The 18,583-nt window shown below is 41.3% G+C and overlaps 1 pseudogene; it reads left to right on the forward strand.

Moving 5' to 3' along the window:
- The first annotated feature begins 800 nt into the window (after positions 1-800).
- On the forward strand, positions 801-1,525 carry LOC122737232 (annotated as a pseudogene).
- Positions 1,526-18,583: the final 17,058 nt, after the last annotated feature.

Consider the following 18,583-nt stretch of genomic DNA (forward strand, 5'->3'; position numbering starts at 1 on the left):
AAAAGATCTAAATAATTGTAATAAGCCCACTGTGAAAAAAAAAAGTCACGTGTGAGGAGATCCAAAGAGTTAGAATTGGTCATTATTAATCCAGGGCCATCCAAGGTAGACAAGGATATTCTGGTCATCAAAATGGTGTGTTCTCCACTGGTGCACAAATAACCGCCTGGACTCTACACCAGCTCCTTTTACTCAGAAAACCTCCTAACATACTAGTTTGTTTTCCCAAGATTTGGGAAAGAGAAGTTCTTGGTAATGAACATGAGTATTATTGTCACTGCAAAGCTCAATCCCTTCTCCCTCTCTCCCTACTCTCCTCCCCCGCCACTGTAAAATAACATCAGTTTTCAAGTTTAAATAAATACATTTTGAAAAGAAAAAATAAGGAAGGCCGGAAAAGCACTGACAAGCTGGATATATTTATTTGAAAGCTACAGGTGAAAGGAAAAACATACTATACATAATAGCCATCTGTGGTTTCATATACAATCTTTTTTTTTTAGTTCTCTGTATTTGGAAATGCCCATTTTGTGTGTGTGTGTGTGTGTGTGCGTTTGAGTTCAGAATAAAAATAATTTTTTTAAAGTGCTGTTAACCCCAAATCATGATCCCATAAGACATGGGTAGTAATTTATTATAAGAGAAATGAGCATGCACGTGGAACTCCTTACACCAAGTATGAAGTAGTTTTCACTCTATGCAGAAGCTTGAATATTTATGATTAAAAAAGGGGCCAGTGGGGTCCGAATCCAGCGGAGGGGCAGCCGCCGGGTGCTTCGGCCCCTCTGCAGGCCGGCGCCATGGCTGGCGTGGGCTTCGAGGAGTTCTCGGTGCCGCCGGGCTCGGAGCTAGCGCTGCCTCCGCTCTTCGACGGCCACATCCTGGAGTCGGAGCTGGAGACCGAGGTGGAGTTCGTCGGGGGAGCTCTGGGCGGACCGGGGCTCCGTGAGCGAGAGGAGGAGGAGGAGGAGGCGGCCCAGGGCCGAAGGCGCCGCAAGCGAGAGCTGAGGCTCCGCAAGTACCAAGCGCTGGGCCGGCGCTGCCGGGAGATGGAGCAGGTGAATGAGAGTCTTGAACAGACTTCACCAGGTATAGAGAATCACAAGGAGACTCCGGCAAGAGCGAAGGTTTCCTATGCGACTCCTAGATTCCTACGGAGATGACTACCGGAAGAGCCAGTTCACCATTGTCCTGGAGGATGAGGGCAGTCAAGGCCCTGATGCCCCCACCCCAGGAAATGCAGAGAACGAGCCCCCAGAAAAGGAAAGCCTGTCCTCTCCTCCTCGGCAGCCCCCTGACTGGGGAAGGCCCCAGCGGAAGAAAAAGACGGAGGGCGCCCAGGGATGGACGCTGGGGTGGGGCATTGCTAACTCCAGAGTTAGGCCCGGGCCAGATCAAAGTGGAGGATGACTTTGGCTTCGAGCCAGATGAGGCCCTCACCACAGGATGGGCAGCTCGAACCCCAGACAAACTGCTTTCCTACCCCACTTTGGCCAGCCCTCCCTTTAATATTATGCCCCAATAAAGCTTTGCCTCCCCTCAAAAATAAAAAATAAAGGGGGGGGGGCAGCCAGGTGGCACAGTGGATAAAAGCACCAGCCCTGGATTCAGGAGGACCTGAGTTCAAATCTGGCCTCAGACACTTGACACTTACTAGCTGTGTAACCCTGGTCAAGTCACTTAACCCTTATTGCCCTGCAAAAAAAAAAAAAAAAGGAATTCTTATGGGAGGAGTAGAGGGCAATCAACCCCTAAATGGGAGTAGTATGGGAGGAGGAAGGAAGCAGTAGGGAAGAGGAAAGGCATGGGCAGGGAAGGGGAACAGGAGTAAGCAGGATGGCAAAGGCAGGATTCTTTTCCCTTGGGGACTGCTAGACTATTATCTACAAGGGTTCCAGCTGCAAAGTTTATCCAGTTGGGTGCAACTGGCACTTGTCTTGTAGCTAGTTCGACTCTGGAGGACACACTAAGACTCCAGCTCTGGAAAATATGGAAACTCAAGAAGACAAGTTAAGTTGGCTTCAGGGCAACATTGTTGATAAAGGTCTTGAAGTATATAGGTATATCTGTCCTTGGATATCTCAACGCATATTGATTCTAAATCAAATTATAAAATGAATTTCAACAATTGAGATGTAAAATCCAGTTATGATGTTCATGTAGGAACTGGGCTTAGTTTCCTTCAGAATTCATAATTGCTGCAGTGTGCGAGATAAAGTGTATGGTGGTTGTTCAAAATGTTTGCTATGCTACTGGAAATATAGTCAGAATGAAAATTTAGGTTATTCAAAATATATAACCAGTTCAGTCAAATATAAGTGGGATAGAACTAAGAGCAATGGGTGGCAGTTACAAAGAGGAAAATTTTAGGCTTGATCTCAAGAAAAACCAACAAACAATTAACTTGATATCAAGAAAAACTAACGATCCCAAAGTGGGATGGGATGTCTTGAGAGATGGAAGGTTTCCCTTCCTTGAAAGTCTTCAAGCAGAAATTGGATGACCATTGGTCAACTATGTTATGATGGGAATTCATTTATCGTATGGGTTGAACTGGTTGGTTAAGGTCCCTTCCAATTCTTAAATTCTATGATTCTGCGAATATATATATGCATATATTTGTATGTATTCATGCATGATGCATGTATTATGTCTTCTATATCAAATCAAGTATTTGTGTATTTTAAAGCTTCTTTTTTGTGTTTGTGAGAAGGAGTATGACATGGTAGATAACAAATTGACCTGGAAGAACAGGGTTCAATTCATGCCTGGGACACACCACTGACCCAGTGACCCTGGACAAGTGATTCTTCCTCTCATTCCTCCAGGCTTTTTTCTAAGACTGTAAGTTGCAGAGAGGCTGATAACTTGCCTTGGTAGAGGACACTTCCTCATCTAGGAGTTCCCTATATCAATGAAATCATTGAGCTGGTTCCTGTCTCTAACCTTCTGTGCTTATAGTTAGTTAGAAAGCTTATATTGTTTAGTGTGTAATACTATATGCTGGAGAAGGAAATGGCCCACCAAAAATATGTTCGCCAAGAAAACCCCAAATGGGGTCCTGAAGAGTCAGACACAACTAAAACATTTGAACAAAAACACCATGGTTATTGAAGAGTTCATTTGGAAATACCCACCTGAAAATCAGTGGATTGTTTTGATATTTGAATCAATTTTACCCCCCCCGGAGGTCAGAAAAATGCATTAGGCTTATACATTTCAAAGAAAAGGGAGAAATGATTTGCCAAGACTATTTCCATGTTCTGGGTTTCATGAGCTAGAGAAAATACCACTCTCATTCATCCTTTGCTGCATAAACCTGGTGTTGCTACCTCTTGGAGGAGCCTATAGGTACCAAGACCTAGAGGACAGAGTAAGGAGCTGAGCTGGATCCAATTTCGGTTCCCCAATTTGTAAAATAGGAAACTATTTTTCATTTTCTTGATTTATGATGATGTTGAAATGTGAAGTATTTGTATTATAGACTGAGTTTCCTGGAAGACTGACTCAATAAAAGAATTATATGTATTTAGGTGAATCGTTTTATGTTCTACTGTTCCTAGAATTCAACAGTGGACATTTTGAGCATCCAGACTAGTATACATGGTGTAAACCTAAGAAAACAAACAAAAAATGAAATAAAAACTACTACCCACAGTTCAAAGTGCAAGCAATGTCTGAAGTGTAACTGTGTTCTGAGAAATGCTGTATAAATGACTAGAGGTATGGCCAATAATAATGTAAGGAATTTCTGAAGAGTGAGTAGAAGTTAGATATGTCAAAGTAGCTATTTTCTCAATTACAAAAATCTCAAGGGTGCTTGAGTATTTCTAGTAATAATTTAGAATTATTCCTTGAAACGAATGTTCTCATTGGGATAATCTAATTTCTTCTGGTAGTAGAAAACACATTGCATTATTCAGTGGAAGGAGGTTTTCTCCTTTTTTTGGTTTTGTTTTGTTTTTGTTCACCTCTTTTTGCAGTATAACACATGACGTTATATAGTTTAAGACATGACAAAATTTGCTTGAAATCTAGGAACTAGTCCCAAAATTTAGGACCAGATGATTTTTTTTTTTTTTTTGGCGGGGCAATGAGGGTTAAGTGACTTGCCCAGAGTCATACAACTAGTAAGTGTCAAGTGTCTGAGGCTGGATTTGAACTCAGATCCTTCTGAATCCAGGGCCAGTGCTTTATCCATTGTACCACCTAGCTGCCCCCTGGGCCAGATGGCTTTCACACAAAAACAGAGTAGGAAGGGTGTCAAGGGTTGTCTTCTGCAGCCCATCCCTGAAAAGAAAGGAAACAGACATTTATGAAGCACTTACTATGAGCCAGGTGCTGTGCTAAGCACTTTACAAATACTATCTTATTTTATCCTCACAACCCTGGGAGATCAGTGCTAGCCTCATCCCCATTTTATAGTTGAGGAAACTGAGACAGAGGTGAAGAGATTTGCTGAGGGTCACCCAGCTAGTGAGTATCTGAAGACAGATTTGAACTCAGGCAAGTGTTCCTGACTCTAGTACACTGCTAAGCTACCTTTTATCCCTACAACATCCTTAACAAATTGTCATCCAGGCTCGACTTTAAAGTCTCTAGTGAGGGGGAATCCACAGCCTCTGTAGGCAATTTCCTGGTTTCCAGGAAGTGTTCATTGAGCCTAAATCTGCTTCTTTGTAACTTGCACCCATTGATTCTAATTCTGTCCCTTTCCTTTGCCCAGAACAAAAATATTCCTTGTCCATGTGACAGCTTTTAAATGTTCATGCCCCTGCCCTTAAGTCTTCTTGTCTGTAAGGTAAACATCCCCAGTTTCTGTAAGAAGGCTGAGGCCTGGCATGGTTTTCATCGTCCTGGCTGCCTTCTGGATCTATTCTAGCTTTTCAGTTTCCTTCTGAAAATGTGGTGCCCAACACTGAATGTTATACTCCAGATGTGGCATGACTAGGACAGATTATGGCAGCTTTGAGTATGGCTAATTTGCTCAATAAACCACACTAAAAATGCTTTCAGGTTTGCAAAGTACTGTGCACATATTATCTCATTTGACCCTGACTACAATCCTTTGATGTTGTTGCTCAGTTGTGTGTCCAACTCTTTGTTACCTCATTTGGGATTTTCTTAGCAAAGACGCAGGAGTAGTTTCCCATCTCTTTCTCCAGCCCATTTGACAGATGAGGAAACTGAGGCTAACATGGCTAAATGACTTGCCCAGGGTCACATAGCTAGTAAGTGTCTGAGGCTGGATTTGAATTCATGAACATGAGTCTTCCTGATTGCAAACTCCCAAAACCTTTGACGTATGTATGATTCTCCTGATCTTACAGGTGAGAAAACTGAGGTTCACAAAAGGAAGGTAACTTGCCCAGGATCACATAGCAGGCATTGGAAAGGGGGAGTTCCTTTGGGTATGGTGTTCACTTTAGCACAACTTTTTTTTTTTTTTTAGTGAGGCAATTGGGGTTAAGTGACTTGCCCAGGGCCACACAGCCAGTAAGTGTTAAGTGTCTGAGGCTGGATCTGAACTCAGGTACTCCTGACTCCAGGGCCAGTGCTAGCACAACTTTTTGATTCTTATAGTATCTCTCAGAGATGGTTATCATGAAAGGAACTGCTTGCAGCCTGGGCAAACCTAGTGTCAGGTTTGGGATGATAGCACTTCAGTCACCTCTTTACCTTCCCTTGCTCCCTAACCCCCACTTCCCAGTAGATAAGATTTGAGCTTCAGCTAAGAAGATCAGTACAAATGAAAGGGTTAAAAATAATCTTGGGAATGGCTACTTCCCCTTTCTGAGAGAACATGAAAGGGAAGAGGTTGGCTCACCAAGTGAGGGAATTCTTTTGAGGAAAGACAGATGTTTGGAGGAGTATTCAAAGCAGAGGGACAGTGGTCGGGAGCTGGGGCTCTGCTTCCTCGTTCATGGTTCGGGCCAAGTTGCTCTGGGTTTCTCTGGGTTTCTTTCCACCCCAGGCTTGAGTATTCATGGAGCTTAGGGAGGGATTGCTGGAAGAATCAAATTTATCAGCAGGTATGGGTGGGAGGGAGGTGTGCACCAAGTGGAACACCAGGATTCTCACTGTACCTGCCTCTTTGTTGAAAGTAACTGCTGTAGTAGGAAAAGTTTAAAGAGTATTGTGGGGGGTTGATCTACTGTGATGGACTATCTTCTTCTCACCAATGCAATGGTACAGAAGAGTTCCAGGGAACTCATGATAGAAGAGGATCTCCAAATCCAAGAAAAAAAAAAGAACTGCGGAGTATAGATGCTGAATGAACCATACTATTTCTTTTGCTTTTGGTGCTGTTGTTTTTTTCTATTTTGAGGTTTTTCATCATTGCTCTGATTTTTTCTCTTATAACATGACTAATGCAGAAATAGGATTAATGTTATTATGTGTATATATATGTATATGTATATGTGTATATATACATACACACATGTATATATATATATATATATATATATAAAACCTATATCAGATTACCTGCTGTCTAGGGGAGGGGGGAGGGAGGGGAGGGAGGGAGAAAAATCTGAAATTGTAAAGCTTGTATAAACAAAAGTTGAGAACTATCTTTACATGTAACGGAAAAAATTAAAATACTTTATTAATTAATAAAAAAAATCTGAAAAAAAAAGAGTATTGTGGGGGGTAGCTAGGTAGTGCAGTGAATAAAGCACTGGCCCTGGATTCAAGAGGACCTGAGTTCAAAGCTGGCCTCAGGCACTTGACACTTACTAGCTGTGTGACCCTGGGCAAGTCACTTAACCCTCATTGCCTCACAAAAAAAAAGAAGGAGGAGGAGGAGGAGAGGAGAGTGGTAAGAAAACAGACCTGGGGGGACAGCTAGGTGGCCCAGTGGATAAAGCACCAGCCCTGGAGTCAGGAGGACTTGAGTTCAAATCCGGCCTCAGACAGTTGACACTTACTAGCTGTGTGACCCTGGGCAAGTCACTTAACTCCAATTGCCTCTCAAAAAACAAACAAACACAATGATAAAACCAGCTCTAAAACAAAATAAAACAAAACAAAAACAGACCTGGGACATTAGATAATGTACACTATATAGGAATGTCATAGACAGCTAGGTGACACAGTGGATAGAGCACCAGATCTAGAGTTAGGAGAACCTGAGTTCAAATCTAGCCTTAGATATTTATTAGCCGTATGGGCCTGGGAAAATCATTTAACCTCTGCCTCATTTTCCTCAGTTGTAAATGGGGTTGATGATACCACCTACCTTCCAGGGTTTGTTGTGACGATCAAATGACATAATAATTGTAAAACACTTAGCACAGTGCCCAGCTCATAGTAGGTGCTATATAAATGTTAGCTATTATTATTATTATTATGACAATGCACATACAAAGGAACTGGGGTGGACAAAAATGGTATAATACTGAAATTTAAGGAGGTAGAAGAAGCAAGAGGGGGCTGACAACAGAATAATCAACTTGTAACAGAATCACAGGAATGAGTGAGGCCTCAGAGGTTGCCTAGTCCAAACTGTACCTAGAAAAGAATCTCCCTCTATAAAATATGTAAAGGTCTCCATTGAGGGGGAGCCTGCTGTTTCCCAAGGAAGCCCATGCCACTTTGTATAGCTCTGTTTGTTAATTTGTTCTTCCATAGTTCACGTCTAATCTCACCTGTTTTCTGGAGCCAAACAGACCTAGTCTAATCACCTTTCTGAGTGTCTAGGTAGGGGGATACTGGCTAATGAGGGTGTATGGTGACTTGCATGGATGTTTAGTGATCCTATTGCTGCAAAGGCAAAAGCATTTTAACTATCTGCTAACTAAGCATTTTGGGCAACTAGATGGCTCAGTGAATAGAGCACTGGGCCTAGAATCAGGAAAACCTGAGTTCAAATCTAGCCTTCACCCTCACTAGCTGTATGACCCTGGGCAAGTCATGTACCCCATTTGCCTCAGTTCCCTATCTGTAAAATGAGCTGGAGAAGAAAATGGCAAACTGCTCCATTATCTTTGCTTGTGTCATGAAGAGTTGTACAGAACTGAACAACAGCAACAAGTCACTTAACCTCTGTTTGCCTTAATCTCCTGGAGAAGGAAATGGCAAAGCACCCCCGTATCTTTGCCTTTAAAATGCCTTTAGTATGCTACAGTCCATGGAGTCGTGGAGAGTTGGACATGACTGAACAATGATGATTAAGTATATTAAGTGCTTAATAAATGCTTATTGATTTGACTTGCTGAGCTGGAACTGAGTGTACCTATCAAAGGCACCAACAGGCCATTTCTCTCTTTTCACTTCCTGTAGTGATGACTGAATTACTTTACTGCCACTGGGGGCTACCTTCCCTTGCCGCCTTGTCTCCTAGACAAGTCTGTGTTTGGGATGGGGCTGCCTCCTGTCTGTACTTTCTTTCCTTTAGCATAAGGTCTTGTGAGATCTCAGGAGGTCAAGGGTCTACCACTTGGGGTTCAGTAGCTGAGCTTAGAAAGGAGCCAGCCCTCAGGAGCAACTTGCTTGATCTAGCTTCTGACACCATGTCCTGCAAAAAAGAGAGAAACAAAGGTTTGATCTTTGAGCATATTGATTTATTGAGCAATGCATGGCAGTTGCCCAACAAATAGGGACAAGTAGCTTTCCTTAGCTTTGTTGCTAGACCCCAAATACAGGGGCAGACAGATTTTTATACATTAAAAATGATCAAATAAGACCAATTAATTAAAAGGCTTCTGAACATAAATCAAAGTCATCAGGGAATCAAAGGATGCTATAGATGAGAGAGTAGGACAAAAAAGCAGCCATGATCTTAACCTGGGAATGTTACTTTCTGGCATAGCCTGGCTAAGGGGAAGTGGTTTATAACCATTGACTAAAATTACTGTAATCCTCCCCTCTTTTGGAGAGGCTTTCTAACCATTTCTCCATGGCTCCTTCTCCTGGTGGAAAGTAGACAGAATAGCAGGTTTCCCAGAAGATTATGAGATGGAGAAAGACTATAACAGAGTCCTAGTAAGAGACTGAAAGAATTGATTAAAAGAGCTATAGCATTCCCCTGCACTGGTTTACTAACCATCCTTTTTGTGGTCAGTGAAGACCTGACTCATAGTGTTCATGGCTGCATGACCTGACTAATAATGTTCTCCTCTGTAGGAGAGAGATTTACTAACTCCTGCATCCCCTAAAAGATAGTGAAACTAGATATAAGTTGGTACTACAGACAGCTGAAAAACTACAACTAGCTGGAATAGAGTAACACCTAGTAGGGGATAGTGGAGATATAACACTGTGCAGGGAGTAGCACAGACCTAACCATGCCTGTATATATCATGCCTGTGATTCCGAGATATGTCCAGTTTTCCCAGTGAAAGTCTATGCATTTGTGGGAGAGTGAGTTCCAGGATTATTGGGGAGGGCATTGTTATTACTTTCATTACTACACTATTTCATTAGATGCCTTCATTGGAACTCAGTGTATTCTCTGACTGACCAATAAAAATTAATACTTGAATGGGGTCTTGTGAACTACAGTTTGAAGATGATTCTGACTCACAAAATACCTTTAGCTTGGCATAGCTTACTAGTGGCTCCAGCTTCTAATTATACATCAATGCCACCATGTTTTGTCATTACATTTCAATACTTAAGTTATTCCCTTTAAGACTACATCAGGGGGCAGCTAGGTGGCACAGTGGATAAAATGCTGGCCCTGTATTCAGGAGGACCTAAGTTCAAATCCAACCTCAGACACTTGACACTTACTAGCTGGGGGACCCTGGACAAGTCACTTAACCCTCATTGCCCCACAAAAAAAAGAAAGAAAGACTACATTAGGATTCTTTGTTTCCCCATTCATTTCCATTTGCCTTTCCTCTGAGATGCTCATATAAGATTTTTTATTTATCTGACTGAGATTTGAGGGAGAAAAGAAAGTTATAGTCCTGTTCTGTGGTGTGTCAGTCACAGCCTGATGGGATGCTTTAGACATCTGTGATTAAGAAAGGCGGCCAACTATGCATCATCAGAAAAGATTCTGACTTATAAAAAAGCCAAACTTTGTAATGCAAAAAGAATATTTTTCAACTGGGAGAACAACTATCATGTAACTCCCCATTTGTAGCAGATTAAAATTTAACCAATCTAAGATTGGGTCATCAGGCAAGAACAATGGAAAAATGTTCTATGACATAAATCAAATTTGGGCACGTTAAGAAGAAGCCTTGTTAGTTTAGTAAAACAGGAGGAAGCATGAATATCTTTTGGTGTGGAAAGAAGTTGGAAAACAGAATCAGGAAAAATATAATTTCAATTTTCTTTTAAAATATAATCTAGAAACCTATCTATGGTCTTGCATTGGAGCCTGAAGCTTATGATCATAATTATTTGTGCTGTCTTACTATTTCCCATGAAGAGAGGGAAAGGCTAGTGATGCTTTAATAGACAGAGAAAGAAAAGGACTGAAGAGAAAAAAAAGCACATGGCATCCCCCAAACCAACCAAGTGTTACAGTTCCAAGTGCCCTTAGGAGTGATCTTGCACAATCACCTATCCCAAAGTTGCCATAATCTGAGGACCCAAGTTATGGGTCCCCATATAAGTATCCCCTCTATAACACAACTGACAGGTGCTCACCTGGCTTTTATTTATGCTCAAAACAACAACAGTGAACTCTCTATCTCACAAAGTATTTCTAGAGGTTGCTAGGTGGTGTAATGGACAGAGTACCATACATGGAGTCAGGAAGACCTGCCAGGAGCAGCTAGGTGGCACAGTGGATAGAGCACCTGGCCCTGGAGTCAGGAGTACCTGAGTTCAAATCCGACCTCAGACACTTAACGCTTACTAGCTGTGTGACCCTGGGCAAGTCACTTAACCCCAATTGCCTCACTAAAAGAAAAAAAGAAAAAAAAAAGAAAAAAGGAAGACCTGCCTCAGATACTTCCTAGCCGTGTGACCCTAGGCAAACCATTTAACTGCTATCTGCCTCAGTTTCCTAACTTGTAAAATGGGAATAATAATAGTCCATGGTAATAATTCACAGGTTTATTGTGATAGTCAAATGAAATATTCTTTGTAAAGCACTTTGCAAACCTTAAAGTGCTACTTGAGTCTTAGCTATTATTACCATTAGGTGTTATTTCTAAGGGCTCTAACTGCTTTTTCTTAGATTGAACTGAAATTTATTTCCCTATGGTTTCTGCCTATTAGTCCTACTTCTGCCCTCTTTCTCATGAACCCCTATAATTCTTCAGATGTGTGAAGACAATTACTAAATCCCCGCTAGCTCTTTTTTTTTCTAAGTTAAATATCTTCAGTTCCCTTCGGTCATTCCTCATATGACATCATTTTAAGTAGGCAAACGACCATCTTTTGCCTCAGTTCTTACCTAGCCTTTAATTACTGAATGGGCAAAGTCCAGACAAACTGAGACCTGGGAAAACATTGGCTTCAAAAGGCCAAGGTCTCCTACCGCATCCTCTGCAATCTCCAGTCATCCTGTCCTGTGCCTTGCCACTGGACTCAGATGGCTCTGGAGAAAAGGGTGAGGCTGATGACCTCGCACAGCCCTCTCTCAATTAAATCCAATTCACCTGCAAGTCAAGACATCACCTTCCTGATGTCATTGGTTCTCTTTGAGAATGAAGGATGAACAACAATACTATGTCATCATTACAGTAGACGTCACACTCCCTCAGTGGCAGGGACTGTTTTGTTTTCATCATTGCAGGCCTAGCCCCCAGCACAATGTCCGGCACAAAGAGGGTACCCAAGAAGCTCTTGCAAAATCGAATGGTTTCCAGTCACCTTGGTACCCTCCCCAGCAAATGTACCAATTTGTCAATGGGGCATGCAGAAAAGAAGACAAGCCTGCGGATATTCCAGACTAGTGAAGATGACAGTGGGATGCTTACCTTTTTCCTTTTGTTTGCTATTTTTTCTACTACTGCAGCTTAAGATTATATTATCGGGGCAGCTAGGTGGCACAGTGGATAAAGCATCAGTCCTGGATTCAGGAGTACCTGAGTTCAAATCTGGCCTCAGACACTTGACACTTACTAGCTGTGTGACCCTGGGCAAGTCACTTAACCCCAATTGCCTCACCAAAAAAAAAAAAAGATTATATTAGCATTTTTTCTTTCTTTTTTCTGCCCTGTCAAACTATTGACCCTATATTGAGTGAATCTGTGCTGGTCTCTAGTAATGGCTGCCTCCCCAAGTGAGGATGAGTCTCCTGTTTAATAATTGAGTTTGGAATTTTGCTGGTTATTTATAGCAAACTCATTTATCTACATACTGTCTGGGATTTGCCCTTTTTTTTTTTTACCGTTTTTCAAAAGCCAGACAATATTTGCACCCCTCTTCCTCCTGCCTGCCCTGCCCCCCTCCATCTTCTGGTTTCTCTCCTGATCATGATCTGTAATCACATCTGTAATTTCCTTCAATGCCCAGGAAAATCATTTATTTGGGCCTGGAGGCCTGAACTCATATAAGGTAGATAAGGGTTATCTTTGTATCTCCCCATCTATCTCAGGTTTTCATTTCCTCGTAACTCTTTTTTCTACTCTTTCTAGTTTGAAGATCATTCTTAATAGAAGCTGAACTATTGACTATAACTTTTAAAAAAACTTATTAAAAAAAAAAACTTACCAGCAGGTGCTGTCAAATGGTCCATTGTCCTATCAGTGTGACCTTGACATGTTTCCTCATTTGAAAAATGATGGGTTTGGGAAAGAATGTCCATTCCAGCTCTAAACCCTAGGATCCTATGAATTTAAAGAAAGCCTCCAGTGCCCCAGAGCTCATTTCTGTAAAATAGGAATGTTGATAACACCAATCTCCCAGGGTTATTGCCATGGTCAAGTGAAATTATTTGTAAAGTATTTTGTAAACCTTGGGGCAGCTAGGTAATGCAGTGGATAGTGCACCAGGCTTGGAGTCAGGACGACCTGAGTTCAAATCTGACTTCTGACACTTACTAGCTGTGTGACTTTAGCCAAGTCACTTTACCTTCTTTGCCTCGGTTTCCTTATCTGTAAAATGAGCTGGAGAAGGAAATGGCAAACCACTCCAGTATCTTTGCCAAGAATATGCCCAGGCGGCGGCTAGGTGGCGCAGTGGATAAAGCACCGGCCCTGGATTCAGGAGTACCTGAGTTCAAATCTGGCCTCAGACACTTGACACTTACTAGCTGTGTGACCCTGGGCAAGTCACTTAACCCCCATTGCCCTGCAAAAAAAAAAATATATATATATATATATATATATGCCCAAATGGGTTTATGAAAAGTCAGACCTGACTGAAAAAAATGACTGAACCATCACCAGCACCACCACAACAAGGTAACAGAGGCTCAGAGAGGGGTAAATAATTTCCCCCATTGTCACACAGCTTCTTAGTGACAAAGACAGTGCTAGAAATTGGGCTTTCTAACTCTCTATCTCATATTCCCTCCTCTGAATGATCCTGCCTCCCTCCTGCCATAATATCTTAAAACAATAAAAGTTTTATAGTGGTGCCTATGAGGATGCTCTCAGGCTCATAAACTTCCTCCTGGTCATTTCAGAGTGTGCCAGGATGGACAATGTCTTAATCCCAAATTGCATGTGAAAGACATTTTCTTTTCCCCTTAAAGAACATCAAAACCAGGCTGGGGAACAGATGGGCTGAGGCACAAGACAAAGTTCAGTGCATGAGCATAAATTATGACATTAGACTCTGCCTTGAAAGCACCGTAGCAAGGAGCAGAAGGACTAGAAAGCCAGCAACGATTAAGCACCTATAGTTCACAAAGATATACAACTGCCACTGGCTGAGGAAGAGACTAAAGGTTTTTAGGAGGTGATGAGAATACTGAAGCTGCATGGGTTGGATGTCTTAGCTGCAGATGATATAGGCCTCGGTTATTCTAACATTCCATCCATAAGGCCAAGTGGCATTGCCTAAGAGTGGAGGAGCATAGATTGAGAAAGTCAACAAGCATTCATTAAGTGCTTACTATGTGTCAGCTGGGGAATGCAGTGGATAGAGCACTGTATCTGGAGTTAGGAAGATCTGAGTTCAAATCGGTCCTCAGACACTGGCTATGTGACCCTGGCCATCTAGCCCTGTTGGCCTCAATTTCCCCATCTGTAAAATAAGCTTGAGAAGGAAATGGCAAACCACTCTAGTATCTTTGCCAAGAAAACCCCAAATGGGGTCATAAAGAGTCAGTCATGACTGAACAACATGTGCCAGGCATAGTGCTAAGCACTGAAAACAAATGAAGGTCTATGACATTCTCTTGTATAGGGTTGACTTCAATTGGGTTGGGATCCACAGGCAAACTGAAGCAGTGCTTGGAAACAGGCAAAAATTACAGAGGTGATTTGTACTACTCCCCCCTTTTTATTGTCCTTTAGTTATTTTTAGTCATGTCCGATTCTTTGTGAGCCCATTTGGGGTTTCCTGGCAAAGATACAGGAGTGGTTTGCTTTTTCTTTCTCTAGCTCACTTGACTGTTGAGGAAACTGGGATGAACAGAGGTTAAGTGTTAAGTCTAGGGTCATACTGCTACTAAGTGGTCCGATGTGAACTCAGGTCTTCCTGGCTCCAGGCCTAGTATTCTATCCACTGTGCCACCTAGTTGTATTCCCTCTATTATAGGTGCTTTTGTAAGTGGAAGGGATAGAGAAATTCACACTTTATTCTGAGCTGTCCACTGGAAACCCTGTGCCCTCAAAACCCCAACCAGTGGCTGAGCCCCAGGAAACTTTATTGTGTACTGAGGATGGATAGGTGGTTTCTAGCAGAAGGTTGAATGCTACATAGGCCTTTTATACCTACCATCAGGAAACAAAATAGGTATGATAGGGAAAGAAAGGCTGTTTTTGTTTTTGTTACATGAAACACTTACCTTGAATGATGATGAATTTGGAGTCAGGAGACACCTGGGGTCAAATCCTACCTCAGACACCATGATAATTTTGAGACCATGGGCAAGGCCATTTTTCAACTCTATGAACCTTAGTTTGCTCATCTCATCATGGGGATAATAAACATAGAAACTATTCCACAGTTTGTTCAAATTCCAGGCCATTTTCAATGCCAAGTCATAGAATTAATCAAATGGAGCCACACCTTGGACTTCAAATCCAACTCTCCTTCCACTAAATGAATCTATCATGGAGCTCAAAGTCTAAACTATGAGGTAAAAAAGAAATCAATCATGATTCTCAATGGTCACTCTCTCTTCTTAACACATTCTTAAATAAGAAAACAAAGAAATGTAGAGAGAAAATTGAACTGGAGAATATTATTAGAAGAAGAAAGGAACCAAGAGCCACTCCCCAAAAGGATAAATGGTCACAATTCTCAAAAGAATTACAAGCTATTACCAGTCAATGAAAGATCGTGCCAAATCAATGATAATAAGAAACACGAAAAATAAAACAACTCTAAAAACAACTCCAAACTCTAAATAACTCCAATCACAAAGGAATTTTAAAATGAATGTTAAAAATAAATCAATGAATGAATGAACAAATAAACAATTAAATAAGGAGGGTGGTGGTGGAATCAACTCTGAGTTTTTAACACACCCAGATGAGAATAGTTAATATTGGAGGAATTGTGGAAAGACAGACTCTATTGGTGGAGTTGTGAATGGCTACAACCATTCTTAAAAGCAATAAGAAAGTAACCAAAATGTCCAAATTTCCCTGGTTGGCATATACCCCAAAGAAGTAAAAGATATAAAGGTCTCATATACACCAACACGTTTATAGTAGTACATTTTGTAGAAACAAAGAGCTAGAAGCAAATTGAATACCTGTCTATTGGGGGAATGGCTAGATAAATGGTGGTACAAGAAAAAATAGGTATTAAATTTTGATAAATATGAAATATGAAAAATGATGAGAAGATAAATGAATTACTGGGGAAGGAAGGCCCACCACTCAACATCCCTTGTCTTATCATTGCTCATCTCTTATCAAACATCAGCCCCAGATTATTCTCACCATTTGCCTCCTCTTCTCTTACTCACAGACTGCTGAATGGAGCTGGGTAAAGCTACACAACCATGCTGACTAGATATATTGTCAATTCATTTAATTGAGTCCTCACTATAGCCCTATTCTCTATCTTACTCTTCACAGAAGCTATTTCAAATAATCTCTTCCCTCTTCAATTCTTCCATGCCTTCCCTTCCACCCCATCTCAAATGAGCATTTTGCCTTTCATTTTGCTGAGAGAATTGGGGCAATTTGAGGGGAGCTCCCTTGTCTTCCATTTTCTTTATTTCAAAACCCCTTGACATCGTCCCCCACTCTCCTCCTTCCCCCTGTTTTCTATGATGAGGTTGCTCTTCTCCTTACCAAGGCCATCTCTTCTACTTGTATGTTTGATGACCTCTTTCCACTCCCACTGGTTCCTTCTCACTCTCCTTCCCACACGTCAAATCATTTGACAAATCTTACTGTTTCCACCTCCACAAAATGTCACATCCTACTTTACTCACAATACTAGCATTTTAGTTGAAGTCTCATCACTTCTAGCTTAGATTATTGAAACAGCCTCCTCAGTGGTCTCCCTGCTTCAAATGTCTCCCTGCTCCAGTCTATCTTCTTCACTGCTGCCAAAGTGATTTTCTTTAAACATAGATCTAGCTGATACTCCTGTACTCAATCAACTTCAGTGGCTCCCTATTACCTCCAGAATAAAATATAAGCTTTTCTATTTAGCATTTAGAGCCCTTCACAGATTCCAAATGATTTTTCAGCCTCATTGGAAATTACTCGCCATCTCATATTCAGTGATTTCTCTAAGCTGTCCTCCTTTTGATCCCTCTCATGACACTACATGTCTTGTCTCTGTGCCCTTGCAATGGTCAACCCCCATACCTGGAGTATATCCTTCACCTCTACCTCATATGATCCTTCTCTTCTTTAAGACATAGCTTAAATACAGCCTTCAACATGAAGCCATACTCGATCCAGACAATTGTCAGCCCACTCCCTTCCAAACTACATTGTGCTTATTTGTATTAATTCCCTTTTAGACTATATACAATTGCATATGGACTTGTTGCTCCTGTTAGAATGTAAGAGCACTGGTTCTGGAGCCTGGAAGACCTGGTCTCAAACCTGGCCTCAGATACTTACTAGCTGCATGACCATGGGCAATAAGTCACTTAACCTCTGTCTGATTCAGTTACCTCAACTGTAAAACAGAGATAATAATAATAACAATAACAACAACAACAATAACAACAATAATAATAATAGCACTTACCTCCTGGGGTTGTTGTGAGGATCAAATAAGATAATATTTGTGAAGTGCTTAGCACAGTGCCTGGCACATAGTGGCATTTAATTAGTACTTGGGGTTTTCCCCCTTCTTTCCTTTTGAGAAGAAATATTGTCAGTATTTGTACTTGTATGCCCCAAAGCCAAGCACAGTGCTTGGTACATAAAATGTGCTTAATAAATGCCTGTTGATTACTTGATGCAAAATAAAGTAAGCAGAATCAGAAAAACAGTACATATGATTATAACAATGTATGTGGGAAGAACGCCAAGTCAAACTCAAATGCTGTGTCATAATAATGACCAGGCTTGGCCCCTAAGAAAAATCATCCCTTCTCAACACCATGTAATTGTAGTGATCAAACTTAGCCCTGAAAGGAGAAGGAAATACACCTTTCTCCCTTTTTTGCAGACAAGAGGGATTATGGATAGGGAACTCTGAATATAATATAACTTGGTTAGTTTTGCTGAGCTCCCTTTTTTTCCCTTTTCTTTCTTTTTTGCTATAAGGGATGTGTCCCTAGTGAGGGGAGAGAAGGATCTTTGAAAACCGAGATATAAAAACAAAACAAAACAAAATAAATCAATAGCAATTTTTTTAAAAAATGAAAGTAACCGCTGAGTAAGATTTTAAGGGTTGAATACATGTATTTTAGGATGTAAAGGGATAATGTTTAAAATGCCCAGGATGTCACTCCTCATCTATCTGGAAAAGAATCTCATCTACGTAGAATGATTGGTTCCCACGGGTTCCTGATGAGCCAGTTTTTTTACTGTATCTATCTTTATATACAAGTATCTCTTGTCTATCCAATATGTTCTCTTGTTGTTGTTACTGTTGTTGTTGCTCCTTTGTTCTCAAAGAGGACCATGACATCAGGAGGTGATGTTATGACTTGCAGTGAATTGGATTTAAGTGAGGCAGGGCCATGCAAAGTCACCAGCCTCACTCTCTCCTCCAGAGTCATCTGGGTCTAGTGGCAAGATATTGAACAGGACAGCTGGAGATGGCCTTGGACATTTAAAGCAATTGGGGTTAAGTGACTTGCCCAGGGTCACACAGATAGTAAGTGTCTGAGGTGAGATTTGAACTCAGATTCTCCCAACTTCAGGGCTGGTGCTCTATCTGCTGTGCTTAATATGGTCTCTTACCCTCAAGATCAGGGGCCACATCTTATAGTTCCATGTCCTCAGATCTTAGCTCAGGGTTCTGTATACAGTAAGTGCTCTATACATATTTGTTGACAGATCAGAGGATTAGGGCTGGAATGAACATTAGGCATCTTCTAGTCCAACCCACTTATTTTACAGAGTGGGAAACT

The sequence above is a fragment of the Dromiciops gliroides genome, chromosome 1, assembly GCF_019393635.1.
Source record: "Dromiciops gliroides isolate mDroGli1 chromosome 1, mDroGli1.pri, whole genome shotgun sequence".
NCBI lineage: Eukaryota > Metazoa > Chordata > Mammalia > Microbiotheria > Microbiotheriidae > Dromiciops > Dromiciops gliroides.